Source organism: Salmo salar, chromosome 08 (genome assembly GCF_965601325.2).
Source record: "Salmo salar chromosome 08, fSalSal1, whole genome shotgun sequence".
Lineage (NCBI taxonomy): Eukaryota > Metazoa > Chordata > Actinopteri > Salmoniformes > Salmonidae > Salmo > Salmo salar.
This window is the reverse complement of record NC_138298.1, coordinates 2,145,591-2,169,000: the sequence shown is the minus strand read 5'-3', so window position 1 is coordinate 2,169,000 and position 23,410 is coordinate 2,145,591. Positions and strand designations below refer to the sequence as shown.

The 23,410-nt window shown below is 42.0% G+C and overlaps 51 non-coding genes across 51 annotated transcripts; all 51 read right to left on the bottom strand.

Annotated features, from left to right (window-relative positions):
• Positions 1-371: 371 nt before the first annotated feature.
• Positions 372-490, bottom strand: LOC145855084 (5S ribosomal RNA). Its single transcript, XR_014375971.1, has one exon. It is a non-coding gene; the product is annotated as a 5S ribosomal RNA (ribosomal RNA).
• Positions 491-899: 409 nt separating this feature from the next.
• On the bottom strand, positions 900-1,018 carry LOC123733972 (5S ribosomal RNA). The gene has a single exon (XR_006764315.1). It is a non-coding gene; the product is annotated as a 5S ribosomal RNA (ribosomal RNA).
• A 409-nt stretch (positions 1,019-1,427) lies between these two features.
• LOC145885367 (5S ribosomal RNA) lies at positions 1,428-1,546 on the bottom strand. Its single transcript, XR_014396948.1, has one exon. It is a non-coding gene; the product is annotated as a 5S ribosomal RNA (ribosomal RNA).
• Positions 1,547-1,955: 409 nt separating this feature from the next.
• Positions 1,956-2,074, bottom strand: LOC145855083 (5S ribosomal RNA). The gene has a single exon (XR_014375970.1). It is a non-coding gene; the product is annotated as a 5S ribosomal RNA (ribosomal RNA).
• A 139-nt stretch (positions 2,075-2,213) lies between these two features.
• On the bottom strand, positions 2,214-2,332 carry LOC145855082 (5S ribosomal RNA). Its single transcript, XR_014375969.1, has one exon. It is a non-coding gene; the product is annotated as a 5S ribosomal RNA (ribosomal RNA).
• Positions 2,333-2,471: 139 nt separating this feature from the next.
• LOC145855080 (5S ribosomal RNA) lies at positions 2,472-2,590 on the bottom strand. Its single transcript, XR_014375967.1, has one exon. It is a non-coding gene; the product is annotated as a 5S ribosomal RNA (ribosomal RNA).
• Positions 2,591-2,999: 409 nt separating this feature from the next.
• Positions 3,000-3,118, bottom strand: LOC145855079 (5S ribosomal RNA). The gene has a single exon (XR_014375966.1). It is a non-coding gene; the product is annotated as a 5S ribosomal RNA (ribosomal RNA).
• Positions 3,119-3,527: 409 nt separating this feature from the next.
• On the bottom strand, positions 3,528-3,646 carry LOC145886392 (5S ribosomal RNA). Its single transcript, XR_014397977.1, has one exon. It is a non-coding gene; the product is annotated as a 5S ribosomal RNA (ribosomal RNA).
• A 409-nt stretch (positions 3,647-4,055) lies between these two features.
• On the bottom strand, positions 4,056-4,174 carry LOC145855078 (5S ribosomal RNA). The gene has a single exon (XR_014375965.1). It is a non-coding gene; the product is annotated as a 5S ribosomal RNA (ribosomal RNA).
• Positions 4,175-4,583: 409 nt separating this feature from the next.
• LOC145855077 (5S ribosomal RNA) lies at positions 4,584-4,702 on the bottom strand. Its single transcript, XR_014375964.1, has one exon. It is a non-coding gene; the product is annotated as a 5S ribosomal RNA (ribosomal RNA).
• A 409-nt stretch (positions 4,703-5,111) lies between these two features.
• On the bottom strand, positions 5,112-5,230 carry LOC145855076 (5S ribosomal RNA). Its single transcript, XR_014375963.1, has one exon. It is a non-coding gene; the product is annotated as a 5S ribosomal RNA (ribosomal RNA).
• Positions 5,231-5,369: 139 nt separating this feature from the next.
• Positions 5,370-5,488, bottom strand: LOC145855075 (5S ribosomal RNA). Its single transcript, XR_014375962.1, has one exon. It is a non-coding gene; the product is annotated as a 5S ribosomal RNA (ribosomal RNA).
• Positions 5,489-5,897: 409 nt separating this feature from the next.
• LOC145855074 (5S ribosomal RNA) lies at positions 5,898-6,016 on the bottom strand. Its single transcript, XR_014375961.1, has one exon. It is a non-coding gene; the product is annotated as a 5S ribosomal RNA (ribosomal RNA).
• Positions 6,017-6,425: 409 nt separating this feature from the next.
• Positions 6,426-6,544, bottom strand: LOC145886391 (5S ribosomal RNA). The gene has a single exon (XR_014397976.1). It is a non-coding gene; the product is annotated as a 5S ribosomal RNA (ribosomal RNA).
• Positions 6,545-6,953: 409 nt separating this feature from the next.
• On the bottom strand, positions 6,954-7,072 carry LOC145855073 (5S ribosomal RNA). Its single transcript, XR_014375960.1, has one exon. It is a non-coding gene; the product is annotated as a 5S ribosomal RNA (ribosomal RNA).
• A 409-nt stretch (positions 7,073-7,481) lies between these two features.
• LOC145850546 (5S ribosomal RNA) lies at positions 7,482-7,600 on the bottom strand. The gene has a single exon (XR_014372394.1). It is a non-coding gene; the product is annotated as a 5S ribosomal RNA (ribosomal RNA).
• Positions 7,601-8,009: 409 nt separating this feature from the next.
• On the bottom strand, positions 8,010-8,128 carry LOC145855072 (5S ribosomal RNA). The gene has a single exon (XR_014375959.1). It is a non-coding gene; the product is annotated as a 5S ribosomal RNA (ribosomal RNA).
• Positions 8,129-8,267: 139 nt separating this feature from the next.
• On the bottom strand, positions 8,268-8,386 carry LOC145855071 (5S ribosomal RNA). The gene has a single exon (XR_014375958.1). It is a non-coding gene; the product is annotated as a 5S ribosomal RNA (ribosomal RNA).
• Positions 8,387-8,795: 409 nt separating this feature from the next.
• On the bottom strand, positions 8,796-8,914 carry LOC145855069 (5S ribosomal RNA). The gene has a single exon (XR_014375956.1). It is a non-coding gene; the product is annotated as a 5S ribosomal RNA (ribosomal RNA).
• A 139-nt stretch (positions 8,915-9,053) lies between these two features.
• Positions 9,054-9,172, bottom strand: LOC145855068 (5S ribosomal RNA). Its single transcript, XR_014375955.1, has one exon. It is a non-coding gene; the product is annotated as a 5S ribosomal RNA (ribosomal RNA).
• Positions 9,173-9,581: 409 nt separating this feature from the next.
• On the bottom strand, positions 9,582-9,700 carry LOC145855067 (5S ribosomal RNA). Its single transcript, XR_014375954.1, has one exon. It is a non-coding gene; the product is annotated as a 5S ribosomal RNA (ribosomal RNA).
• A 139-nt stretch (positions 9,701-9,839) lies between these two features.
• LOC145855066 (5S ribosomal RNA) lies at positions 9,840-9,958 on the bottom strand. The gene has a single exon (XR_014375953.1). It is a non-coding gene; the product is annotated as a 5S ribosomal RNA (ribosomal RNA).
• A 409-nt stretch (positions 9,959-10,367) lies between these two features.
• Positions 10,368-10,486, bottom strand: LOC145884688 (5S ribosomal RNA). Its single transcript, XR_014396267.1, has one exon. It is a non-coding gene; the product is annotated as a 5S ribosomal RNA (ribosomal RNA).
• Positions 10,487-10,625: 139 nt separating this feature from the next.
• On the bottom strand, positions 10,626-10,744 carry LOC145855065 (5S ribosomal RNA). Its single transcript, XR_014375952.1, has one exon. It is a non-coding gene; the product is annotated as a 5S ribosomal RNA (ribosomal RNA).
• Positions 10,745-11,153: 409 nt separating this feature from the next.
• LOC145884687 (5S ribosomal RNA) lies at positions 11,154-11,272 on the bottom strand. The gene has a single exon (XR_014396266.1). It is a non-coding gene; the product is annotated as a 5S ribosomal RNA (ribosomal RNA).
• Positions 11,273-11,411: 139 nt separating this feature from the next.
• On the bottom strand, positions 11,412-11,530 carry LOC145855063 (5S ribosomal RNA). The gene has a single exon (XR_014375950.1). It is a non-coding gene; the product is annotated as a 5S ribosomal RNA (ribosomal RNA).
• A 409-nt stretch (positions 11,531-11,939) lies between these two features.
• Positions 11,940-12,058, bottom strand: LOC145855062 (5S ribosomal RNA). Its single transcript, XR_014375949.1, has one exon. It is a non-coding gene; the product is annotated as a 5S ribosomal RNA (ribosomal RNA).
• A 139-nt stretch (positions 12,059-12,197) lies between these two features.
• LOC145884138 (5S ribosomal RNA) lies at positions 12,198-12,316 on the bottom strand. Its single transcript, XR_014395717.1, has one exon. It is a non-coding gene; the product is annotated as a 5S ribosomal RNA (ribosomal RNA).
• Positions 12,317-12,725: 409 nt separating this feature from the next.
• Positions 12,726-12,844, bottom strand: LOC145855061 (5S ribosomal RNA). Its single transcript, XR_014375948.1, has one exon. It is a non-coding gene; the product is annotated as a 5S ribosomal RNA (ribosomal RNA).
• A 409-nt stretch (positions 12,845-13,253) lies between these two features.
• On the bottom strand, positions 13,254-13,372 carry LOC145855060 (5S ribosomal RNA). The gene has a single exon (XR_014375947.1). It is a non-coding gene; the product is annotated as a 5S ribosomal RNA (ribosomal RNA).
• A 409-nt stretch (positions 13,373-13,781) lies between these two features.
• Positions 13,782-13,900, bottom strand: LOC145855059 (5S ribosomal RNA). The gene has a single exon (XR_014375946.1). It is a non-coding gene; the product is annotated as a 5S ribosomal RNA (ribosomal RNA).
• A 139-nt stretch (positions 13,901-14,039) lies between these two features.
• Positions 14,040-14,158, bottom strand: LOC145855057 (5S ribosomal RNA). Its single transcript, XR_014375944.1, has one exon. It is a non-coding gene; the product is annotated as a 5S ribosomal RNA (ribosomal RNA).
• A 409-nt stretch (positions 14,159-14,567) lies between these two features.
• LOC145855056 (5S ribosomal RNA) lies at positions 14,568-14,686 on the bottom strand. Its single transcript, XR_014375943.1, has one exon. It is a non-coding gene; the product is annotated as a 5S ribosomal RNA (ribosomal RNA).
• A 409-nt stretch (positions 14,687-15,095) lies between these two features.
• Positions 15,096-15,214, bottom strand: LOC145855055 (5S ribosomal RNA). Its single transcript, XR_014375942.1, has one exon. It is a non-coding gene; the product is annotated as a 5S ribosomal RNA (ribosomal RNA).
• Positions 15,215-15,353: 139 nt separating this feature from the next.
• LOC145855054 (5S ribosomal RNA) lies at positions 15,354-15,472 on the bottom strand. Its single transcript, XR_014375941.1, has one exon. It is a non-coding gene; the product is annotated as a 5S ribosomal RNA (ribosomal RNA).
• A 409-nt stretch (positions 15,473-15,881) lies between these two features.
• On the bottom strand, positions 15,882-16,000 carry LOC145855053 (5S ribosomal RNA). Its single transcript, XR_014375940.1, has one exon. It is a non-coding gene; the product is annotated as a 5S ribosomal RNA (ribosomal RNA).
• Positions 16,001-16,409: 409 nt separating this feature from the next.
• Positions 16,410-16,528, bottom strand: LOC145886256 (5S ribosomal RNA). The gene has a single exon (XR_014397840.1). It is a non-coding gene; the product is annotated as a 5S ribosomal RNA (ribosomal RNA).
• Positions 16,529-16,937: 409 nt separating this feature from the next.
• On the bottom strand, positions 16,938-17,056 carry LOC145855052 (5S ribosomal RNA). The gene has a single exon (XR_014375939.1). It is a non-coding gene; the product is annotated as a 5S ribosomal RNA (ribosomal RNA).
• A 409-nt stretch (positions 17,057-17,465) lies between these two features.
• On the bottom strand, positions 17,466-17,584 carry LOC145855051 (5S ribosomal RNA). Its single transcript, XR_014375938.1, has one exon. It is a non-coding gene; the product is annotated as a 5S ribosomal RNA (ribosomal RNA).
• A 139-nt stretch (positions 17,585-17,723) lies between these two features.
• On the bottom strand, positions 17,724-17,842 carry LOC145855050 (5S ribosomal RNA). The gene has a single exon (XR_014375937.1). It is a non-coding gene; the product is annotated as a 5S ribosomal RNA (ribosomal RNA).
• A 409-nt stretch (positions 17,843-18,251) lies between these two features.
• On the bottom strand, positions 18,252-18,370 carry LOC145855049 (5S ribosomal RNA). The gene has a single exon (XR_014375936.1). It is a non-coding gene; the product is annotated as a 5S ribosomal RNA (ribosomal RNA).
• A 409-nt stretch (positions 18,371-18,779) lies between these two features.
• On the bottom strand, positions 18,780-18,898 carry LOC145855048 (5S ribosomal RNA). Its single transcript, XR_014375935.1, has one exon. It is a non-coding gene; the product is annotated as a 5S ribosomal RNA (ribosomal RNA).
• A 409-nt stretch (positions 18,899-19,307) lies between these two features.
• LOC145886255 (5S ribosomal RNA) lies at positions 19,308-19,426 on the bottom strand. Its single transcript, XR_014397839.1, has one exon. It is a non-coding gene; the product is annotated as a 5S ribosomal RNA (ribosomal RNA).
• A 409-nt stretch (positions 19,427-19,835) lies between these two features.
• LOC145855046 (5S ribosomal RNA) lies at positions 19,836-19,954 on the bottom strand. The gene has a single exon (XR_014375933.1). It is a non-coding gene; the product is annotated as a 5S ribosomal RNA (ribosomal RNA).
• A 409-nt stretch (positions 19,955-20,363) lies between these two features.
• LOC145855045 (5S ribosomal RNA) lies at positions 20,364-20,482 on the bottom strand. The gene has a single exon (XR_014375932.1). It is a non-coding gene; the product is annotated as a 5S ribosomal RNA (ribosomal RNA).
• Positions 20,483-20,621: 139 nt separating this feature from the next.
• On the bottom strand, positions 20,622-20,740 carry LOC145882628 (5S ribosomal RNA). The gene has a single exon (XR_014394196.1). It is a non-coding gene; the product is annotated as a 5S ribosomal RNA (ribosomal RNA).
• Positions 20,741-21,149: 409 nt separating this feature from the next.
• On the bottom strand, positions 21,150-21,268 carry LOC145855044 (5S ribosomal RNA). The gene has a single exon (XR_014375931.1). It is a non-coding gene; the product is annotated as a 5S ribosomal RNA (ribosomal RNA).
• A 409-nt stretch (positions 21,269-21,677) lies between these two features.
• LOC145885366 (5S ribosomal RNA) lies at positions 21,678-21,796 on the bottom strand. Its single transcript, XR_014396947.1, has one exon. It is a non-coding gene; the product is annotated as a 5S ribosomal RNA (ribosomal RNA).
• Positions 21,797-22,205: 409 nt separating this feature from the next.
• LOC145855043 (5S ribosomal RNA) lies at positions 22,206-22,324 on the bottom strand. The gene has a single exon (XR_014375930.1). It is a non-coding gene; the product is annotated as a 5S ribosomal RNA (ribosomal RNA).
• A 409-nt stretch (positions 22,325-22,733) lies between these two features.
• Positions 22,734-22,852, bottom strand: LOC145885365 (5S ribosomal RNA). The gene has a single exon (XR_014396946.1). It is a non-coding gene; the product is annotated as a 5S ribosomal RNA (ribosomal RNA).
• A 409-nt stretch (positions 22,853-23,261) lies between these two features.
• On the bottom strand, positions 23,262-23,380 carry LOC145855042 (5S ribosomal RNA). Its single transcript, XR_014375929.1, has one exon. It is a non-coding gene; the product is annotated as a 5S ribosomal RNA (ribosomal RNA).
• Between the last annotated feature and the right edge of the window lie 30 nt (positions 23,381-23,410).

Sequence of the window (23,410 nt, the reverse complement as noted above, 5' to 3'; positions counted from 1 at the left end):
GAGTGTGATAAACAGACATTGCATTTTCACCAATTAGATAAGCAGCTTGAACTTTGTGTCACTGAAAAAGTAGAAGAAATTACAAACACTGTTCCCATCACTTTTTAGCACAGGTAGTTGGATAAAATACAAACTTTATTTCCTTTCATCATTTGAACAGGGCAAAGGAGCACAAAGCACACACAAGCTGCATTCAGCAACAATATTCTTGTTTGTCTTATAAATACAAGGCAGATGCTAATTGAAAACACAAGGAAATTTGATCCTATTAAAAAGGCAGGAAGCTGCATTTAGTCAATTCATCATTAAATGCTTACTACAAGGCAGTGTTGCTGATGAAATAGTGCAGGGGCACACCCTCGTGGACAAAATGCTTACAGCACCTGGTATTCCCAGGCGGTCTCCCATCCAAGTACTAACCAGGCCCGACCCTGCTTAGCTTCCGAGATCAGACGAGATCGGGCGTACCCAGGCTGGTATGGCCGTAAGCGAGAAACAATCTCTTGCTACAACATATATAGTCAAAGTGAGTGTGATAAACAGACATTGCATTTTCACCAATTAGATAAGCAGCTTGAACTTTGTGTCACTGAAAAAGTAGAAGAAATTACAAACACTGTTCCCATCACTTTTTACCACAGGTAGTTGGATAAAATACAAACTTTATTTCCTTTCATCATTTGAACAGGGCAAAGGAGCACAAAGCACACACAAGCTGCATTCAGCAACAATATTCTTGTTTGTCTTATAAATACAAGGCAGATGCTAATTGAAAACACAAGGAAATTTGATCCTATTAAAAAGGCAGGAAGCTGCATTTAGTCAATTCATCATTAAATGCTTACTACAAGGCAGTGTTGCTGATGAAATAGTGCAGGGGCACACCCTCGTGGACAAAATGCTTACAGCACCTGGTATTCCCAGGCGGTCTCCCATCCAAGTACTAACCAGGCCCGACCCTGCTTAGCTTCCGAGATCAGACGAGATCGGGCGTACCCAGGCTGGTATGGCCGTAAGCGAGAAACAATCTCTTGCTACAACATATATAGTCAAAGTGAGTGTGATAAACAGACATTGCATTTTCACCAATTAGATAAGCAGCTTGAACTTTGTGTCACTGAAAAAGTAGAAGAAATTACAAACACTGTTCCCATCACTTTTTACCACAGGTAGTTGGATAAAATACAAACTTTATTTCCTTTCATCATTTGAACAGGGCAAAGGAGCACAAAGCACACACAAGCTGCATTCAGCAACAATATTCTTGTTTGTCTTATAAATACAAGGCAGATGCTAATTGAAAACACAAGGAAATTTGATCCTATTAAAAAGGCAGGAAGCTGCATTTAGTCAATTCATCATTAAATGCTTACTACAAGGCAGTGTTGCTGATGAAATAGTGCAGGGGCACACCCTCGTGGACAAAATGCTTACAGCACCTGGTATTCCCAGGCGGTCTCCCATCCAAGTACTAACCAGGCCTGACCCTGCTTAGCTTCCGAGATCAGACGAGATCGGGCGTACCCAGGCTGGTATGGCCGTAAGCGAGAACCAATCTCTTGCTACAACATATATAGTCAAAGTGAGTGTGATAAACAGACATTGCATTTTCACCAATTAGATAAGCAGCTTGAACTTTGTGTCACTGAAAAAGTAGAAGAAATTACAAACACTGTTCCCATCACTTTTTAGCACAGGTAGTTGGATAAAATACAAACTTTATTTCCTTTCATCATTTGAACAGGGCAAAGGAGCACAAAGCACACACAAGCTGCATTCAGCAACAATATTCTTGTTTGTCTTATAAATACAAGGCAGATGCTAATTGAAAACACAAGGAAATTTGATCCTATTAAAAAGGCAGGAAGCTGCATTTAGTCAATTCATCATTAAATGCTTACTACAAGGCAGTGTTGCTGATGAAATAGTGCAGGGGCACACCCTCGTGGACAAAATGCTTACAGCACCTGGTATTCCCAGGCGGTCTCCCATCCAAGTACTAACCAGGCCCGACCCTGCTTAGCTTCCGAGATCAGACGAGATCGGGCGTACCCAGGCTGGTATGGCCGTAAGCGAGAAACAATCTCTTGCTACAACATATATAGTCAAAGTGAGTCTGATAAAACAGACATTTAGTCAATTCATCATTAAATGCTTAATACAAGGCAGTGTTGCTGATGAAATAGTGCAAGAGCACACCCTCGTGGACAAAATGCTTACAGCACCTGGTATTCCCAGGCGGTCTCCCATCCAAGTACTAACCAGGCCCGACCCTGCTTAGCTTCCGAGATCAGACGAGATCGGGCGTACCCAGGCTGGTATGGCCGTAAGCGAGAAACAATCTCTTGCTACAACATATATAGTCAAAGTGAGTCTGATAAAACAGACATTTAGTCAATTCATCATTAAATGCTTAATACAAGGCAGTGTTGCTGATGAAATAGTGCAAGAGCACACCCTCGTGGACAAAATGCTTACAGCACCTGGTATTCCCAGGCGGTCTCCCATCCAAGTACTAACCAGGCCCGACCCTGCTTAGCTTCCGAGATCAGACGAGATCGGGCGTACCCAGGCTGGTATGGCCGTAAGCGAGAAACAATCTCTTGCTACAACATATATAGTCAAAGTGAGTGTGATAAACAGACATTGCATTTTCACCAATTAGATAAGCAGCTTGAACTTTGTGTCACTGAAAAAGTAGAAGAAATTACAAACACTGTTCCCATCACTTTTTACCACAGGTAGTTGGATAAAATACAAACTTTATTTCCTTTCATCATTTGAACAGGGCAAAGGAGCACAAAGCACACACAAGCTGCATTCAGCAACAATATTCTTGTTTGTCTTATAAATACAAGGCAGATGCTAATTGAAAACACAAGGAAATTTGATCCTATTAAAAAGGCAGGAAGCTGCATTTAGTCAATTCATCATTAAATGCTTACTACAAGGCAGTGTTGCTGATGAAATAGTGCAGGGGCACACCCTCGTGGACAAAATGCTTACAGCACCTGGTATTCCCAGGCGGTCTCCCATCCAAGTACTAACCAGGCCCGACCCTGCTTAGCTTCCGAGATCAGACGAGATCGGGCGTACCCAGGCTGGTATGGCCGTAAGCGAGAAACAATCTCTTGCTACAACATATATAGTCAAAGTGAGTGTGATAAACAGACATTGCATTTTCACCAATTAGATAAGCAGCTTGAACTTTGTGTCACTGAAAAAGTAGAAGAAATTACAAACACTGTTCCCATCACTTTTTACCACAGGTAGTTGGATAAAATACAAACTTTATTTCCTTTCATCATTTGAACAGGGCAAAGGAGCACAAAGCACACACAAGCTGCATTCAGCAACAATATTCTTGTTTGTCTTATAAATACAAGGCAGATGCTAATTGAAAACACAAGGAAATTTGATCCTATTAAAATGGCAGGAAGCTGCATTTAGTCAATTCATCATTAAATGCTTACTACAAGGCAGTGTTGCTGATGAAATAGTGCAGGGGCACACCCTCGTGGACAAAATGCTTACAGCACCTGGTATTCCCAGGCGGTCTCCCATCCAAGTACTAACCAGGCCTGACCCTGCTTAGCTTCCGAGATCAGACGAGATCGGGGGTACCCAGGCTGGTATGGCCGTAAGCGAGAACCAATCTCTTGCTACAACATATATAGTCAAAGTGAGTGTGATAAACAGACATTGCATTTTCACCAATTAGATAAGCAGCTTGAACTTTGTGTCACTGAAAAAGTAGAAGAAATTACAAACACTGTTCCCATCACTTTTTAGCACAGGTAGTTGGATAAAATACAAACTTTATTTCCTTTCATCATTTGAACAGGGCAAAGGAGCACAAAGCACACACAAGCTGCATTCAGCAACAATATTCTTGTTTGTCTTATAAATACAAGGCAGATGCTAATTGAAAACACAAGGAAATTTGATCCTATTAAAAAGGCAGGAAGCTGCATTTAGTCAATTCATCATTAAATGCTTACTACAAGGCAGTGTTGCTGATGAAATAGTGCAGGGGCACACCCTCGTGGACAAAATGCTTACAGCACCTGGTATTCCCAGGCGGTCTCCCATCCAAGTACTAACCAGGCCCGACCCTGCTTAGCTTCCGAGATCAGACGAGATCGGGCGTACCCAGGCTGGTATGGCCGTAAGCGAGAAACAATCTCTTGCTACAACATATATAGTCAAAGTGAGTGTGATAAACAGACATTGCATTTTCACCAATTAGATAAGCAGCTTGAACTTTGTGTCACTGAAAAAGTAGAAGAAATTACAAACACTGTTCCCATCACTTTTTACCACAGGTAGTTGGATAAAATACAAACTTTATTTCCTTTCATCATTTGAACAGGGCAAAGGAGCACAAAGCACACACAAGCTGCATTCAGCAACAATATTCTTGTTTGTCTTATAAATACAAGGCAGATGCTAATTGAAAACACAAGGAAATTTGATCCTATTAAAAAGGCAGGAAGCTGCATTTAGTCAATTCATCATTAAATGCTTACTACAAGGCAGTGTTGCTGATGAAATAGTGCAGGGGCACACCCTCGTGGACAAAATGCTTACAGCACCTGGTATTCCCAGGCGGTCTCCCATCCAAGTACTAACCAGGCCCGACCCTGCTTAGCTTCCGAGATCAGACGAGATCGGGCGTACCCAGGCTGGTATGGCCGTAAGCGAGAAACAATCTCTTGCTACAACATATATAGTCAAAGTGAGTGTGATAAACAGACATTGCATTTTCACCAATTAGATAAGCAGCTTGAACTTTGTGTCACTGAAAAAGTAGAAGAAATTACAAACACTGTTCCCATCACTTTTTAGCACAGGTAGTTGGATAAAATACAAACTTTATTTCCTTTCATCATTTGAACAGGGCAAAGGAGCACAAAGCACACACAAGCTGCATTCAGCAACAATATTCTTGTTTGTCTTATAAATACAAGGCAGATGCTAATTGAAAACACAAGGAAATTTGATCCTATTAAAAAGGCAGGAAGCTGCATTTAGTCAATTCATCATTAAATGCTTACTACAAGGCAGTGTTGCTGATGAAATAGTGCAGGGGCACACCCTCGTGGACAAAATGCTTACAGCACCTGGTATTCCCAGGCGGTCTCCCATCCAAGTACTAACCAGGCCCGACCCTGCTTAGCTTCCGAGATCAGACGAGATCGGGCGTACCCAGGCTGGTATGGCCGTAAGCGAGAAACAATCTCTTGCTACAACATATATAGTCAAAGTGAGTCTGATAAAACAGACATTTAGTCAATTCATCATTAAATGCTTAATACAAGGCAGTGTTGCTGATGAAATAGTGCAAGAGCACACCCTCGTGGACAAAATGCTTACAGCACCTGGTATTCCCAGGCGGTCTCCCATCCAAGTACTAACCAGGCCCGACCCTGCTTAGCTTCCGAGATCAGACGAGATCGGGCGTACCCAGGCTGGTATGGCCGTAAGCGAGAAACAATCTCTTGCTACAACATATATAGTCAAAGTGAGTGTGATAAACAGACATTGCATTTTCACCAATTAGATAAGCAGCTTGAACTTTGTGTCACTGAAAAAGTAGAAGAAATTACAAACACTGTTCCCATCACTTTTTACCACAGGTAGTTGGATAAAATACAAACTTTATTTCCTTTCATCATTTGAACAGGGCAAAGGAGCACAAAGCACACACAAGCTGCATTCAGCAACAATATTCTTGTTTGTCTTATAAATACAAGGCAGATGCTAATTGAAAACACAAGGAAATTTGATCCTATTAAAAAGGCAGGAAGCTGCATTTAGTCAATTCATCATTAAATGCTTACTACAAGGCAGTGTTGCTGATGAAATAGTGCAGGGGCACACCCTCGTGGACAAAATGCTTACAGCACCTGGTATTCCCAGGCGGTCTCCCATCCAAGTACTAACCAGGCCCGACCCTGCTTAGCTTCCGAGATCAGACGAGATCGGGCGTACCCAGGCTGGTATGGCCGTAAGCGAGAAACAATCTCTTGCTACAACATATATAGTCAAAGTGAGTGTGATAAACAGACATTGCATTTTCACCAATTAGATAAGCAGCTTGAACTTTGTGTCACTGAAAAAGTAGAAGAAATTACAAACACTGTTCCCATCACTTTTTACCACAGGTAGTTGGATAAAATACAAACTTTATTTCCTTTCATCATTTGAACAGGGCAAAGGAGCACAAAGCACACACAAGCTGCATTCAGCAACAATATTCTTGTTTGTCTTATAAATACAAGGCAGATGCTAATTGAAAACACAAGGAAATTTGATCCTATTAAAAAGGCAGGAAGCTGCATTTAGTCAATTCATCATTAAATGCTTACTACAAGGCAGTGTTGCTGATGAAATAGTGCAGGGGCACACCCTCGTGGACAAAATGCTTACAGCACCTGGTATTCCCAGGCGGTCTCCCATCCAAGTACTAACCAGGCCTGACCCTGCTTAGCTTCCGAGATCAGACGAGATCGGGGGTACCCAGGCTGGTATGGCCGTAAGCGAGAACCAATCTCTTGCTACAACATATATAGTCAAAGTGAGTGTGATAAACAGACATTGCATTTTCACCAATTAGATAAGCAGCTTGAACTTTGTGTCACTGAAAAAGTAGAAGAAATTACAAACACTGTTCCCATCACTTTTTAGCACAGGTAGTTGGATAAAATACAAACTTTATTTCCTTTCATCATTTGAACAGGGCAAAGGAGCACAAAGCACACACAAGCTGCATTCAGCAACAATATTCTTGTTTGTCTTATAAATACAAGGCAGATGCTAATTGAAAACACAAGGAAATTTGATCCTATTAAAAAGGCAGGAAGCTGCATTTAGTCAATTCATCATTAAATGCTTACTACAAGGCAGTGTTGCTGATGAAATAGTGCAGGGGCACACCCTCGTGGACAAAATGCTTACAGCACCTGGTATTCCCAGGCGGTCTCCCATCCAAGTACTAACCAGGCCCGACCCTGCTTAGCTTCCGAGATCAGACGAGATCGGGCGTACCCAGGCTGGTATGGCCGTAAGCGAGAAACAATCTCTTGCTACAACATATATAGTCAAAGTGAGTGTGATAAACAGACATTGCATTTTCACCAATTAGATAAGCAGCTTGAACTTTGTGTCACTGAAAAAGTAGAAGAAATTACAAACACTGTTCCCATCACTTTTTACCACAGGTAGTTGGATAAAATACAAACTTTATTTCCTTTCATCATTTGAACAGGGCAAAGGAGCACAAAGCACACACAAGCTGCATTCAGCAACAATATTCTTGTTTGTCTTATAAATACAAGGCAGATGCTAATTGAAAACACAAGGAAATTTGATCCTATTAAAAAGGCAGGAAGCTGCATTTAGTCAATTCATCATTAAATGCTTACTACAAGGCAGTGTTGCTGATGAAATAGTGCAGGGGCACACCCTCGTGGACAAAATGCTTACAGCACCTGGTATTCCCAGGCGGTCTCCCATCCAAGTACTAACCAGGCCTGACCCAGCTTAGCTTCCGAGATCAGACGAGATCGGGCGTACCCAGGCTGGTATGGCCGTAAGCGAGAATCTATCTCTTGCTACAACATATATAGTCAAAGTGAGTGTGATAAACAGACATTGCATTTTCACCAATTAGATAAGCAGCTTGAACTTTGTGTCACTGAAAAAGTAGAAGAAATTACAAACACTGTTCCCATCACTTTTTAGCACAGGTAGTTGGATAAAATACAAACTTTATTTCCTTTCATCATTTGAACAGGGCAAAGGAGCACAAAGCACACACAAGCTGCATTCAGCAACAATATTCTTGTTTGTCTTATAAATACAAGGCAGATGCTAATTGAAAACACAAGGAAATTTGATCCTATTAAAAAGGCAGGAAGCTGCATTTAGTCAATTCATCATTAAATGCTTACTACAAGGCAGTGTTGCTGATGAAATAGTGCAGGGGCACACCCTCGTGGACAAAATGCTTACAGCACCTGGTATTCCCAGGCGGTCTCCCATCCAAGTACTAACCAGGCCCGACCCTGCTTAGCTTCCGAGATCAGACGAGATCGGGCGTACCCAGGCTGGTATGGCCGTAAGCGAGAAACAATCTCTTGCTACAACATATATAGTCAAAGTGAGTCTGATAAAACAGACATTTAGTCAATTCATCATTAAATGCTTAATACAAGGCAGTGTTGCTGATGAAATAGTGCAAGAGCACACCCTCGTGGACAAAATGCTTACAGCACCTGGTATTCCCAGGCGGTCTCCCATCCAAGTACTAACCAGGCCCGACCCTGCTTAGCTTCCGAGATCAGACGAGATCGGGCGTACCCAGGCTGGTATGGCCGTAAGCGAGAAACAATCTCTTGCTACAACATATATAGTCAAAGTGAGTGTGATAAACAGACATTGCATTTTCACCAATTAGATAAGCAGCTTGAACTTTGTGTCACTGAAAAAGTAGAAGAAATTACAAACACTGTTCCCATCACTTTTTAGCACAGGTAGTTGGATAAAATACAAACTTTATTTCCTTTCATCATTTGAACAGGGCAAAGGAGCACAAAGCACACACAAGCTGCATTCAGCAACAATATTCTTGTTTGTCTTATAAATACAAGGCAGATGCTAATTGAAAACACAAGGAAATTTGATCCTATTAAAAAGGCAGGAAGCTGCATTTAGTCAATTCATCATTAAATGCTTACTACAAGGCAGTGTTGCTGATGAAATAGTGCAGGGGCACACCCTCGTGGACAAAATGCTTACAGCACCTGGTATTCCCAGGCGGTCTCCCATCCAAGTACTAACCAGGCCCGACCCTGCTTAGCTTCCGAGATCAGACGAGATCGGGCGTACCCAGGCTGGTATGGCCGTAAGCGAGAAACAATCTCTTGCTACAACATATATAGTCAAAGTGAGTGTGATAAAACAGACATTTAGTCAATTCATCATTAAATGCTTAATACAAGGCAGTGTTGCTGATGAAATAGTGCAAGAGCACACCCTCGTGGACAAAATGCTTACAGCACCTGGTATTCCCAGGCGGTCTCCCATCCAAGTACTAACCAGGCCCGACCCTGCTTAGCTTCCGAGATCAGACGAGATCGGGCGTACCCAGGCTGGTATGGCCGTAAGCGAGAAACAATCTCTTGCTACAACATATATAGTCAAAGTGAGTGTGATAAACAGACATTGCATTTTCACCAATTAGATAAGCAGCTTGAACTTTGTGTCACTGAAAAAGTAGAAGAAATTACAAACACTGTTCCCATCACTTTTTAGCACAGGTAGTTGGATAAAATACAAACTTTATTTCCTTTCATCATTTGAACAGGGCAAAGGAGCACAAAGCACACACAAGCTGCATTCAGCAACAATATTCTTGTTTGTCTTATAAATACAAGGCAGATGCTAATTGAAAACACAAGGAAATTTGATCCTATTAAAAAGGCAGGAAGCTGCATTTAGTCAATTCATCATTAAATGCTTACTACAAGGCAGTGTTGCTGATGAAATAGTGCAGGGGCACACCCTCGTGGACAAAATGCTTACAGCACCTGGTATTCCCAGGCGGTCTCCCATCCAAGTACTAACCAGGCCCGACCCTGCTTAGCTTCCGAGATCAGACGAGATCGGGCGTACCCAGGCTGGTATGGCCGTAAGCGAGAAACAATCTCTTGCTACAACATATATAGTCAAAGTGAGTCTGATAAAACAGACATTTAGTCAATTCATCATTAAATGCTTAATACAAGGCAGTGTTGCTGATGAAATAGTGCAAGAGCACACCCTCGTGGACAAAATGCTTACAGCACCTGGTATTCCCAGGCGGTCTCCCATCCAAGTACTAACCAGGCCCGACCCTGCTTAGCTTCCGAGATCAGACGAGATCGGGCGTACCCAGGCTGGTATGGCCGTAAGCGAGAAACAATCTCTTGCTACAACATATATAGTCAAAGTGAGTGTGATAAACAGACATTGCATTTTCACCAATTAGATAAGCAGCTTGAACTTTGTGTCACTGAAAAAGTAGAAGAAATTACAAACACTGTTCCCATCACTTTTTAGCACAGGTAGTTGGATAAAATACAAACTTTATTTCCTTTCATCATTTGAACAGGGCAAAGGAGCACAAAGCACACACAAGCTGCATTCAGCAACAATATTCTTGTTTGTCTTATAAATACAAGGCAGATGCTAATTGAAAACACAAGGAAATTTGATCCTATTAAAAAGGCAGGAAGCTGCATTTAGTCAATTCATCATTAAATGCTTACTACAAGGCAGTGTTGCTGATGAAATAGTGCAGGGGCACACCCTCGTGGACAAAATGCTTACAGCACCTGGTATTCCCAGGCGGTCTCCCATCCAAGTACTAACCAGGCCCGACCCTGCTTAGCTTCCGAGATCAGACGAGATCGGGCGTACCTAGGCTGGTATGGCCGTAAGCGAGAAACAATCTCTTGCTACAACATATATAGTCAAAGTGAGTCTGATAAAACAGACATTTAGTCAATTCATCATTAAATGCTTAATACAAGGCAGTGTTGCTGATGAAATAGTGCAAGAGCACACCCTCGTGGACAAAATGCTTACAGCACCTGGTATTCCCAGGCGGTCTCCCATCCAAGTACTAACCAGGCCCGACCCTGCTTAGCTTCCGAGATCAGACGAGATCGGGCGTACCCAGGCTGGTATGGCCGTAAGCGAGAAACAGTCTCTTGCTACAACATATATAGTCAAAGTGAGTGTGATAAACAGACATTGCATTTTCACCAATTAGATAAGCAGCTTGAACTTTGTGTCACTGAAAAAGTAGAAGAAATTACAAACGCTGTTCCCATCACTTTTTAGCACAGGTAGTTGGATAAAATACAAACTTTATTTCCTTTCATCATTTGAACAGGGCAAAGGAGCACAAAGCACACACAAGCTGCATTCAGCAACAATATTCTTGTTTGTCTTATAAATACAAGGCAGATGCTAATTGAAAACACAAGGAAATTTGATCCTATTAAAAAGGCAGGAAGCTGCATTTAGTCAATTCATCATTAAATGCTTACTACAAGGCAGTGTTGCTGATGAAATAGTGCAGGGGCACACCCTCGTGGACAAAATGCTTACAGCACCTGGTATTCCCAGGCGGTCTCCCATCCAAGTACTAACCAGGCCCGACCCTGCTTAGCTTCCGAGATCAGACGAGATCGGGCGTACCTAGGCTGGTATGGCCGTAAGCGAGAAACAATCTCTTGCTACAACATATATAGTCAAAGTGAGTCTGATAAAACAGACATTTAGTCAATTCATCATTAAATGCTTAATACAAGGCAGTGTTGCTGATGAAATAGTGCAAGAGCACACCCTCGTGGACAAAATGCTTACAGCACCTGGTATTCCCAGGCGGTCTCCCATCCAAGTACTAACCAGGCCCGACCCTGCTTAGCTTCCGAGATCAGACGAGATCGGGCGTACCCAGGCTGGTATGGCCGTAAGCGAGAAACAGTCTCTTGCTACAACATATATAGTCAAAGTGAGTGTGATAAACAGACATTGCATTTTCACCAATTAGATAAGCAGCTTGAACTTTGTGTCACTGAAAAAGTAGAAGAAATTACAAACGCTGTTCCCATCACTTTTTAGCACAGGTAGTTGGATAAAATACAAACTTTATTTCCTTTCATCATTTGAACAGGGCAAAGGAGCACAAAGCACACACAAGCTGCATTCAGCAACAATATTCTTGTTTGTCTTATAAATACAAGGCAGATGCTAATTGAAAACACAAGGAAATTTGATCCTATTAAAAAGGCAGGAAGCTGCATTTAGTCAATTCATCATTAAATGCTTACTACAAGGCAGTGTTGCTGATGAAATAGTGCAGGGGCATACCCTCGTGGACAAAATGCTTACAGCACCTGGTATTCCCAGGCGGTCTCCCATCCAAGTACTAACCAGGCCCGACCCTGCTTAGCTTCCGAGATCAGACGAGATCGGGCGTACCCAGGCTGGTATGGCCGTAAGCGAGAAACAATCTCTTGCTACAACATATATAGTCAAAGTGAGTCTGATAAAACAGACATTTAGTCAATTCATCATTAAATGCTTAATACAAGGCAGTGTTGCTGATGAAATAGTGCAAGAGCACACCCTCGTGGACAAAATGCTTACAGCACCTGGTATTCCCAGGCGATCTCCCATCCAAGTACTAACCAGGCCCGACCCTGCTTAGCTTCCGAGATCAGACGAGATCGGGCGTACCCAGGCTGGTATGGCCGTAAGCGAGAAACAATCTCTTGCTACAACATATATAGTCAAAGTGAGTGTGATAAACAGACATTGCATTTTCACCAATTAGATAAGCAGCTTGAACTTTGTGTCACTGAAAAAGTAGAAGAAATTACAAACACTGTTCCCATCACTTTTTAGCACAGGTAGTTGGATAAAATACAAACTTTATTTCCTTTCATCATTTGAACAGGGCAAAGGAGCACAAAGCACACACAAGCTGCATTCAGCAACAATATTCTTGTTTGTCTTATAAATACAAGGCAGATGCTAATTGAAAACACAAGGAAATTTGATCCTATTAAAAAGGCAGGAAGCTGCATTTAGTCAATTCATCATTAAATGCTTACTACAAGGCAGTGTTGCTGATGAAATAGTGCAGGGGCACACCCTCGTGGACAAAATGCTTACAGCACCTGGTATTCCCAGGCGGTCTCCCATCCAAGTACTAACCAGGCCCGACCCTGCTTAGCTTCCGAGATCAGACGAGATCGGGCGTACCCAGGCTGGTATGGCCGTAAGCGAGAAACAATCTCTTGCTACAACATATATAGTCAAAGTGAGTGTGATAAACAGACATTGCATTTTCACCAATTAGATAAGCAGCTTGAACTTTGTGTCACTGAAAAAGTAGAAGAAATTACAAACACTGTTCCCATCACTTTTTAGCACAGGTAGTTGGATAAAATACAAACTTTATTTCCTTTCATCATTTGAACAGGGCAAAGGAGCACAAAGCACACACAAGCTGCATTCAGCAACAATATTCTTGTTTGTCTTATAAATACAAGGCAGATGCTAATTGAAAACACAAGGAAATTTGATCCTATTAAAAAGGCAGGAAGCTGCATTTAGTCAATTCATCATTAAATGCTTACTACAAGGCAGTGTTGCTGATGAAATAGTGCAGGGGCACACCCTCGTGGACAAAATGCTTACAGCACCTGGTATTCCCAGGCGGTCTCCCATCCAAGTACTAACCAGGCCCGACCCTGCTTAGCTTCCGAGATCAGACGAGATCGGGCGTACCCAGGCTGGTATGGCCGTAAGCGAGAAACAATCTCTTGCTACAACATATATAGTCAAAGTGAGTGTGATAAACAGACATTGCATTTTCACCAATTAGATAAGCAGCTTGAACTTTGTGTCACTGAAAAAGTAGAAGAAATTACAAACACTGTTCCCATCACTTTTTAGCACAGGTAGTTGGATAAAATACAAACTTTATTTCCTTTCATCATTTGAACAGGGCAAAGGAGCACAAAGCACACACAAGCTGCATTCAGCAACAATATTCTTGTTTGTCTTATAAATACAAGGCAGATGCTAATTGAAAACACAAGGAAATTTGATCCTATTAAAAAGGCAGGAAGCTGCATTTAGTCAATTCATCATTAAATGCTTACTACAAGGCAGTGTTGCTGATGAAATAGTGCAGGGGCACACCCTCGTGGACAAAATGCTTACAGCACCTGGTATTCCCAGGCGGTCTCCCATCCAAGTACTAACCAGGCCCGACCCTGCTTAGCTTCCGAGATCAGACGAGATCGGGCGTACCCAGGCTGGTATGGCCGTAAGCGAGAAACAATCTCTTGCTACAACATATATAGTCAAAGTGAGTGTGATAAAACAGACATTTAGTCAATTCATCATTAAATGCTTAATACAAGGCAGTGTTGCTGATGAAATAGTGCAAGAGCACACCCTCGTGGACAAAATGCTTACAGCACCTGGTATTCCCAGGCGGTCTCCCATCCAAGTACTAACCAGGCCCGACCCTGCTTAGCTTCCGAGATCAGACGAGATCGGGCGTACCCAGGCTGGTATGGCCGTAAGCGAGAAACAATCTCTTGCTACAACATATATAGTCAAAGTGAGTGTGATAAACAGACATTGCATTTTCACCAATTAGATAAGCAGCTTGAACTTTGTGTCACTGAAAAAGTAGAAGAAATTACAAACACTGTTCCCATCACTTTTTAGCACAGGTAGTTGGATAAAATACAAACTTTATTTCCTTTCATCATTTGAACAGGGCAAAGGAGCACAAAGCACACACAAGCTGCATTCAGCAACAATATTCTTGTTTGTCTTATAAATACAAGGCAGATGCTAATTGAAAACACAAGGAAATTTGATCCTATTAAAAAGGCAGGAAGCTGCATTTAGTCAATTCATCATTAAATGCTTACTACAAGGCAGTGTTGCTGATGAAATAGTGCAGGGGCACACCCTCGTGGACAAAATGCTTACAGCACCTGGTATTCCCAGGCGGTCTCCCATCCAAGTACTAACCAGGCCCGACCCTGCTTAGCTTCCGAGATCAGACGAGATCGGGCGTACCCAGGCTGGTATGGCCGTAAGCGAGAAACAATCTCTTGCTACAACATATATAGTCAAAGTGAGTGTGATAAACAGACATTGCATTTTCACCAATTAGATAAGCAGCTTGAACTTTGTGTCACTGAAAAAGTAGAAGAAATTACAAACACTGTTCCCATCACTTTTTAGCACAGGTAGTTGGATAAAATACAAACTTTATTTCCTTTCATCATTTGAACAGGGCAAAGGAGCACAAAGCACACACAAGCTGCATTCAGCAACAATATTCTTGTTTGTCTTATAAATACAAGGCAGATGCTAATTGAAAACACAAGGAAATTTGATCCTATTAAAAAGGCAGGAAGCTGCATTTAGTCAATTCATCATTAAATGCTTACTACAAGGCAGTGTTGCTGATGAAATAGTGCAGGGGCACACCCTCGTGGACAAAATGCTTACAGCACCTGGTATTCCCAGGCGGTCTCCCATCCAAGTACTAACCAGGCCCGACCCTGCTTAGCTTCCGAGATCAGACGAGATCGGGCGTACCCAGGCTGGTATGGCCGTAAGCGAGAAACAATCTCTTGCTACAACATATATAGTCAAAGTGAGTGTGATAAAACAGACATTTAGTCAATTCATCATTAAATGCTTAATACAAGGCAGTGTTGCTGATGAAATAGTGCAAGAGCACACCCTCGTGGACAAAATGCTTACAGCACCTGGTATTCCCAGGCGGTCTCCCATCCAAGTACTAACCAGGCCCGACCCTGCTTAGCTTCCGAGATCAGACGAGATCGGGCGTACCCAGGCTGGTATGGCCGTAAGCGAGAAACAATCTCTTGCTACAACATATATAGTCAAAGTGAGTGTGATAAACAGACATTGCATTTTCACCAATTAGATAAGCAGCTTGAACTTTGTGTCACTGAAAAAGTAGAAGAAATTACAAACACTGTTCCCATCACTTTTTAGCACAGGTAGTTGGATAAAATACAAACTTTATTTCCTTTCATCATTTGAACAGGGCAAAGGAGCACAAAGCACACACAAGCTGCATTCAGCAACAATATTCTTGTTTGTCTTATAAATACAAGGCAGATGCTAATTGAAAACACAAGGAAATTTGATCCTATTAAAAAGGCAGGAAGCTGCATTTAGTCAATTCATCATTAAATGCTTACTACAAGGCAGTGTTGCTGATGAAATAGTGCAGGGGCACACCCTCGTGGACAAAATGCTTACAGCACCTGGTATTCCCAGGCGGTCTCCCATCCAAGTACTAACCAGGCCCGACCCTGCTTAGCTTCCGAGATCAGACGAGATCGGGCGTACCCAGGCTGGTATGGCCGTAAGCGAGAAACAATCTCTTGCTACAACATATATAGTCAAAGTGAGTGTGATAAACAGACATTGCATTTTCACCAATTAGATAAGCAGCTTGAACTTTGTGTCACTGAAAAAGTAGAAGAAATTACAAACACTGTTCCCATCACTTTTTACCACAGGTAGTTGGATAAAATACAAACTTTATTTCCTTTCATCATTTGAACAGGGCAAAGGAGCACAAAGCACACACAAGCTGCATTCAGCAACAATATTCTTGTTTGTCTTATAAATACAAGGCAGATGCTAATTGAAAACACAAGGAAATTTGATCCTATTAAAAAGGCAGGAAGCTGCATTTAGTCAATTCATCATTAAATGCTTACTACAAGGCAGTGTTGCTGATGAAATAGTGCAGGGGCACACCCTCGTGGACAAAATGCTTACAGCACCTGGTATTCCCAGGCGGTCTCCCATCCAAGTACTAACCAGGCCTGACCCTGCTTAGCTTCCGAGATCAGACGTGATCGGGCGTACCCAGGCTGGTATGGCCGTAAGCGAGAAACAATCTCTTGCTACAACATATATAGTCAAAGTGAGTGTGATAAACAGACATTGCATTTTCACCAATTAGATAAGCAGCTTGAACTTTGTGTCACTGAAAAAGTAGAAGAAATTACAAACACTGTTCCCATCACTTTTTAGCACAGGTAGTTGGATAAAATACAAACTTTATTTCCTTTCATCATTTGAACAGGGCAAAGGAGCACAAAGCACACACAAGCTGCATTCAGCAACAATATTCTTGTTTGTCTTATAAATACAAGGCAGATGCTAATTGAAAACACAAGGAAATTTGATCCTATTAAAAAGGCAGGAAGCTGCATTTAGTCAATTCATCATTAAATGCTTACTACAAGGCAGTGTTGCTGATGAAATAGTGCAGGGGCACACCCTCGTGGACAAAATGCTTACAGCACCTGGTATTCCCAGGCGGTCTCCCATCCAAGTACTAACCAGGCCCGACCCTGCTTAGCTTCCGAGATCAGACGAGATCGGGCGTACCCAGGCTGGTATGGCCGTAAGCGAGAAACAATCTCTTGCTACAACATATATAGTCAAAGTGAGTGTGATAAACAGACATTGCATTTTCACCAATTAGATAAGCAGCTTGAACTTTGTGTCACTGAAAAAGTAGAAGAAATTACAAACACTGTTCCCATCACTTTTTAGCACAGGTAGTTGGATAAAATACAAACTTTATTTCCTTTCATCATTTGAACAGGGCAAAGGAGCACAAAGCACACACAAGCTGCATTCAGCAACAATATTCTTGTTTGTCTTATAAATACAAGGCAGATGCTAATTGAAAACACAAGGAAATTTGATCCTATTAAAAAGGCAGGAAGCTGCATTTAGTCAATTCATCATTAAATGCTTACTACAAGGCAGTGTTGCTGATGAAATAGTGCAGGGGCACACCCTCGTGGACAAAATGCTTACAGCACCTGGTATTCCCAGGCGGTCTCCCATCCAAGTACTAACCAGGCCCGACCCTGCTTAGCTTCCGAGATCAGACGAGATCGGGCGTACCCAGGCTGGTATGGCCGTAAGCGAGAAACAATCTCTTGCTACAACATATATAGTCAAAGTGAGTCTGATAAAACAGACATTTAGTCAATTCATCATTAAATGCTTAATACAAGGCAGTGTTGCTGATGAAATAGTGCAAGAGCACACCCTCGTGGACAAAATGCTTACAGCACCTGGTATTCCCAGGCGGTCTCCCATCCAAGTACTAACCAGGCCCGACCCTGCTTAGCTTCCGAGATCAGACGAGATCGGGCGTACCCAGGCTGGTATGGCCGTAAGCGAGAAACAATCTCTTGCTACAACATATATAGTCAAAGTGAGTGTGATAAACAGACATTGCATTTTCACCAATTAGATAAGCAGCTTGAACTTTGTGTCACTGAAAAAGTAGAAGAAATTACAAACACTGTTCCCATCACTTTTTACCACAGGTAGTTGGATAAAATACAAACTTTATTTCCTTTCATCATTTGAACAGGGCAAAGGAGCACAAAGCACACACAAGCTGCATTCAGCAACAATATTCTTGTTTGTCTTATAAATACAAGGCAGATGCTAATTGAAAACACAAGGAAATTTGATCCTATTAAAAAGGCAGGAAGCTGCATTTAGTCAATTCATCATTAAATGCTTACTACAAGGCAGTGTTGCTGATGAAATAGTGCAGGGGCACACCCTCGTGGACAAAATGCTTACAGCACCTGGTATTCCCAGGCGGTCTCCCATCCAAGTACTAACCAGGCCCGACCCTGCTTAGCTTCCGAGATCAGACGAGATCGGGCGTACCCAGGCTGGTATGGCCGTAAGCGAGAAACAATCTCTTGCTACAACATATATAGTCAAAGTGTGTGTGATAAACAGACATTGCATTTTCACCAATTAGATAAGCAGCTTGAACTTTGTGTCACTGAAAAAGTAGAAGAAATTACAAACACTGTTCCCATCACTTTTTACCACAGGTAGTTGGATAAAATACAAACTTTATTTCCTTTCATCATTTGAACAGGGCAAAGGAGCACAAAGCACACACAAGCTGCATTCAGCAACAATATTCTTGTTTGTCTTATAAATACAAGGCAGATGCTAATTGAAAACACAAGGAAATTTGATCCTATTAAAAAGGCAGGAAGCTGCATTTAGTCAATTCATCATTAAATGCTTACTACAAGGCAGTGTTGCTGATGAAATAGTGCAGGGGCACACCCTCGTGGACAAAATGCTTACAGCACCTGGTATTCCCAGGCGGTCTCCCATCCAAGTACTAACCAGGCCCGACCCTGCTTAGCTTCCGAGATCAGACGAGATCGGGCGTACCCAGGCTGGTATGGCCGTAAGCGAGAAACAATCTCTTGCTACAACATATATAGTCAAAGTGAGTGTGATAAACAGACATTGCATTTTCACCAATTAGATAAGCAGCTTGAACTTTGTGTCACTGAAAAAGTAGAAGAAATTACAAACACTGTTCCCATCACTTTTTACCACAGGTAGTTGGATAAAATACAAACTTTATTTCCTTTCATCATTTGAACAGGGCAAAGGAGCACAAAGCACACACAAGCTGCATTCAGCAACAATATTCTTGTTTGTCTTATAAATACAAGGCAGATGCTAATTGAAAACACAAGGAAATTTGATCCTATTAAAAAGGCAGGAAGCTGCATTTAGTCAATTCATCATTAAATGCTTACTACAAGGCAGTGTTGCTGATGAAATAGTGCAGGGGCACACCCTCGTGGACAAAATGCTTACAGCACCTGGTATTCCCAGGCGGTCTCCCATCCAAGTACTAACCAGGCCTGACCCTGCTTAGCTTCCGAGATCAGACGTGATCGGGCGTACCCAGGCTGGTATGGCCGTAAGCGAGAAACAATCTCTTGCTACAACATATATAGTCAAAGTGAGTGTGATAAACAGACATTGCATTTTCACCAATTAGATAAGCAGCTTGAACTTTGTGTCACTGAAAAAGTAGAAGAAATTACAAACACTGTTCCCATCACTTTTTAGCACAGGTAGTTGGATAAAATACAAACTTTATTTCCTTTCATCATTTGAACAGGGCAAAGGAGCACAAAGCACACACAAGCTGCATTCAGCAACAATATTCTTGTTTGTCTTATAAATACAAGGCAGATGCTAATTGAAAACACAAGGAAATTTGATCCTATTAAAAAGGCAGGAAGCTGCATTTAGTCAATTCATCATTAAATGCTTACTACAAGGCAGTGTTGCTGATGAAATAGTGCAGGGGCACACCCTCGTGGACAAAATGCTTACAGCACCTGGTATTCCCAGGCGGTCTCCCATCCAAGTACTAACCAGGCCCGACCCTGCTTAGCTTCCGAGATCAGACGAGATCGGGCGTACCCAGGCTGGTATGGCCGTAAGCGAGAAACAATCTCTTGCTACAACATATATAGTCAAAGTGAGTGTGATAAACAGACATTGCATTTTCACCAATTAGATAAGCAGCTTGAACTTTGTGTCACTGAAAAAGTAGAAGAAATTACAAACACTGTTCCCATCACTTTTTAGCACAGGTAGTTGGATAAAATACAAACTTTATTTCCTTTCATCATTTGAACAGGGCAAAGGAGCACAAAGCACACACAAGCTGCATTCAGCAACAATATTCTTGTTTGTCTTATAAATACAAGGCAGATGCTAATTGAAAACACAAGGAAATTTGATCCTATTAAAAAGGCAGGAAGCTGCATTTAGTCAATTCATCATTAAATGCTTACTACAAGGCAGTGTTGCTGATGAAATAGTGCAGGGGCACACCCTCGTGGACAAAATGCTTACAGCACCTGGTATTCCCAGGCGGTCTCCCATCCAAGTACTAACCAGGCCCGACCCTGCTTAGCTTCCGAGATCAGACGAGATCGGGCGTACCCAGGCTGGTATGGCCGTAAGCGAGAAACAATCTCTTGCTACAACATATATAGTCAAAGTGAGTCTGATAAAACAGACATTTAGTCAATTCATCATTAAATGCTTAATACAAGGCAGTGTTGCTGATGAAATAGTGCAAGAGCACACCCTCGTGGACAAAATGCTTACAGCACCTGGTATTCCCAGGCGGTCTCCCATCCAAGTACTAACCAGGCCCGACCCTGCTTAGCTTCCGAGATCAGACGAGATCGGGCATACCCAGGCTGGTATGGCCGTAAGCGAGAAACAATCTCTTGCTACAACATATATAGTCAAAGTGAGTGTGATAAACAGACATTGCATTTTCACCAATTAGATAAGCAGCTTGAACTTTGTGTCACTGAAAAAGTAGAAGAAATTACAAACACTGTTCCCATCACTTTTTACCACAGGTAGTTGGATAAAATACAAACTTTATTTCCTTTCATCATTTGAACAGGGCAAAGGAGCACAAAGCACACACAAGCTGCATTCAGCAACAATATTCTTGTTTGTCTTATAAATACAAGGCAGATGCTAATTGAAAACACAAGGAAATTTGATCCTATTAAAAAGGCAGGAAGCTGCATTTAGTCAATTCATCATTAAATGCTTACTACAAGGCAGTGTTGCTGATGAAATAGTGCAGGGGCACACCCTCGTGGACAAAATGCTTACAGCACCTGGTATTCCCAGGCGGTCTCCCATCCAAGTACTAACCAGGCCCGACCCTGCTTAGCTTCCGAGATCAGACGAGATCGGGCGTACCCAGGCTGGTATGGCCGTAAGCGAGAAACAATCTCTTGCTACAACATATATAGTCAAAGTGTGTGTGATAAACAGACATTGCATTTTCACCAATTAGATAAGCAGCTTGAACTTTGTGTCACTGAAAAAGTAGAAGAAATTACAAACACTGTTCCCATCACTTTTTACCACAGGTAGTTGGATAAAATACAAACTTTATTTCCTTTCATCATTTGAACAGGGCAAAGGAGCACAAAGCACACACAAGCTGCATTCAGCAACAATATTCTTGTTTGTCTTATAAATACAAGGCAGATGCTAATTGAAAACACAAGGAAATTTGATCCTATTAAAAAGGCAGGAAGCTGCATTTAGTCAATTCATCATTAAATGCTTACTACAAGGCAGTGTTGCTGATGAAATAGTGCAGGGGCACACCCTCGTGGACAAAATGCTTACAGCACCTGGTATTCCCAGGCGGTCTCCCATCCAAGTACTAACCAGGCCTGACCCTGCTTAGCTTCCGAGATCAGACGAGATCGGGCGTACCCAGGCTGGTATGGCCGTAAGCGAGAACCAATCTCTTGCTACAACATATATAGTCAAAGTGAGTGTGATAAACAGACATTGCATTTTCACCAATTAGATAAGCAGCTTGAACTTTGTGTCACTGAAAAAGTAGAAGAAATTACAAACACTGTTCCCATCACTTTTTAGCACAGGTAGTTGGATAAAATACAAACTTTATTTCCTTTCATCATTTGAACAGGGCAAAGGAGCACAAAGCACACACAAGCTGCATTCAGCAACAATATTCTTGTTTGTCTTATAAATACAAGGCAGATGCTAATTGAAAACACAAGGAAATTTGATCCTATTAAAAAGGCAGGAAGCTGCATTTAGTCAATTCATCATTAAATGCTTACTACAAGGCAGTGTTGCTGATGAAATAGTGCAGGGGCACACCCTCGTGGACAAAATGCTTACAGCACCTGGTATTCCCAGGCGGTCTCCCATCCAAGTACTAACCAGGCCCGACCCTGCTTAGCTTCCGAGATCAGACGAGATCGGGCGTACCCAGGCTGGTATGGCCGTAAGCGAGAAACAATCTCTTGCTACAACATATATAGTCAAAGTGAGTGTGATAAACAGACATTGCATTTTCACCAATTAGATAAGCAGCTTGAACTTTGTGTCACTGAAAAAGTAGAAGAAATTACAAACACTGTTCCCATCACTTTTTACCACAGGTAGTTGGATAAAATACAAACTTTATTTCCTTTCATCATTTGAACAGGGCAAAGGAGCACAAAGCACACACAAGCTGCATTCAGCAACAATATTCTTGTTTGTCTTATAAATACAAGGCAGATGCTAATTGAAAACACAAGGAAATTTGATCCTATTAAAAAGGCAGGAAGCTGCATTTAGTCAATTCATCATTAAATGCTTACTACAAGGCAGTGTTGCTGATGAAATAGTGCAGGGGCACACCCTCGTGGACAAAATGCTTACAGCACCTGGTATTCCCAGGCGGTCTCCCATCCAAGTACTAACCAGGCCTGACCCTGCTTAGCTTCCGAGATCAGACGAGATCGGGCGTACCCAGGCTGGTATGGCCGTAAGCGAGAACCAATCTCTTGCTACAACATATATAGTCAAAGTGAGTGTGATAAACAGACATTGCATTTTCACCAATTAGATAAGCAGCTTGAACTTTGTGTCACTGAAAAAGTAGAAGAAATTACAAACACTGTTCCCATCACTTTTTAGCACAGGTAGTTGGATAAAATACAAACTTTATTTCCTTTCATCATTTGAACAGGGCAAAGGAGCACAAAGCACACACAAGCTGCATTCAGCAACAATATTCTTGTTTGTCTTATAAATACAAGGCAGATGCTAATTGAAAACACAAGGAAATTTGATCCTATTAAAAAGGCAGGAAGCTGCATTTAGTCAATTCATCATTAAATGCTTACTACAAGGCAGTGTTGCTGATGAAATAGTGCAGGGGCACACCCTCGTGGACAAAATGCTTACAGCACCTGGTATTCCCAGGCGGTCTCCCATCCAAGTACTAACCAGGCCCGACCCTGCTTAGCTTCCGAGATCAGACGAGATCGGGCGTACCCAGGCTGGTATGGCCGTAAGCGAGAAACAATCTCTTGCTACAACATATATA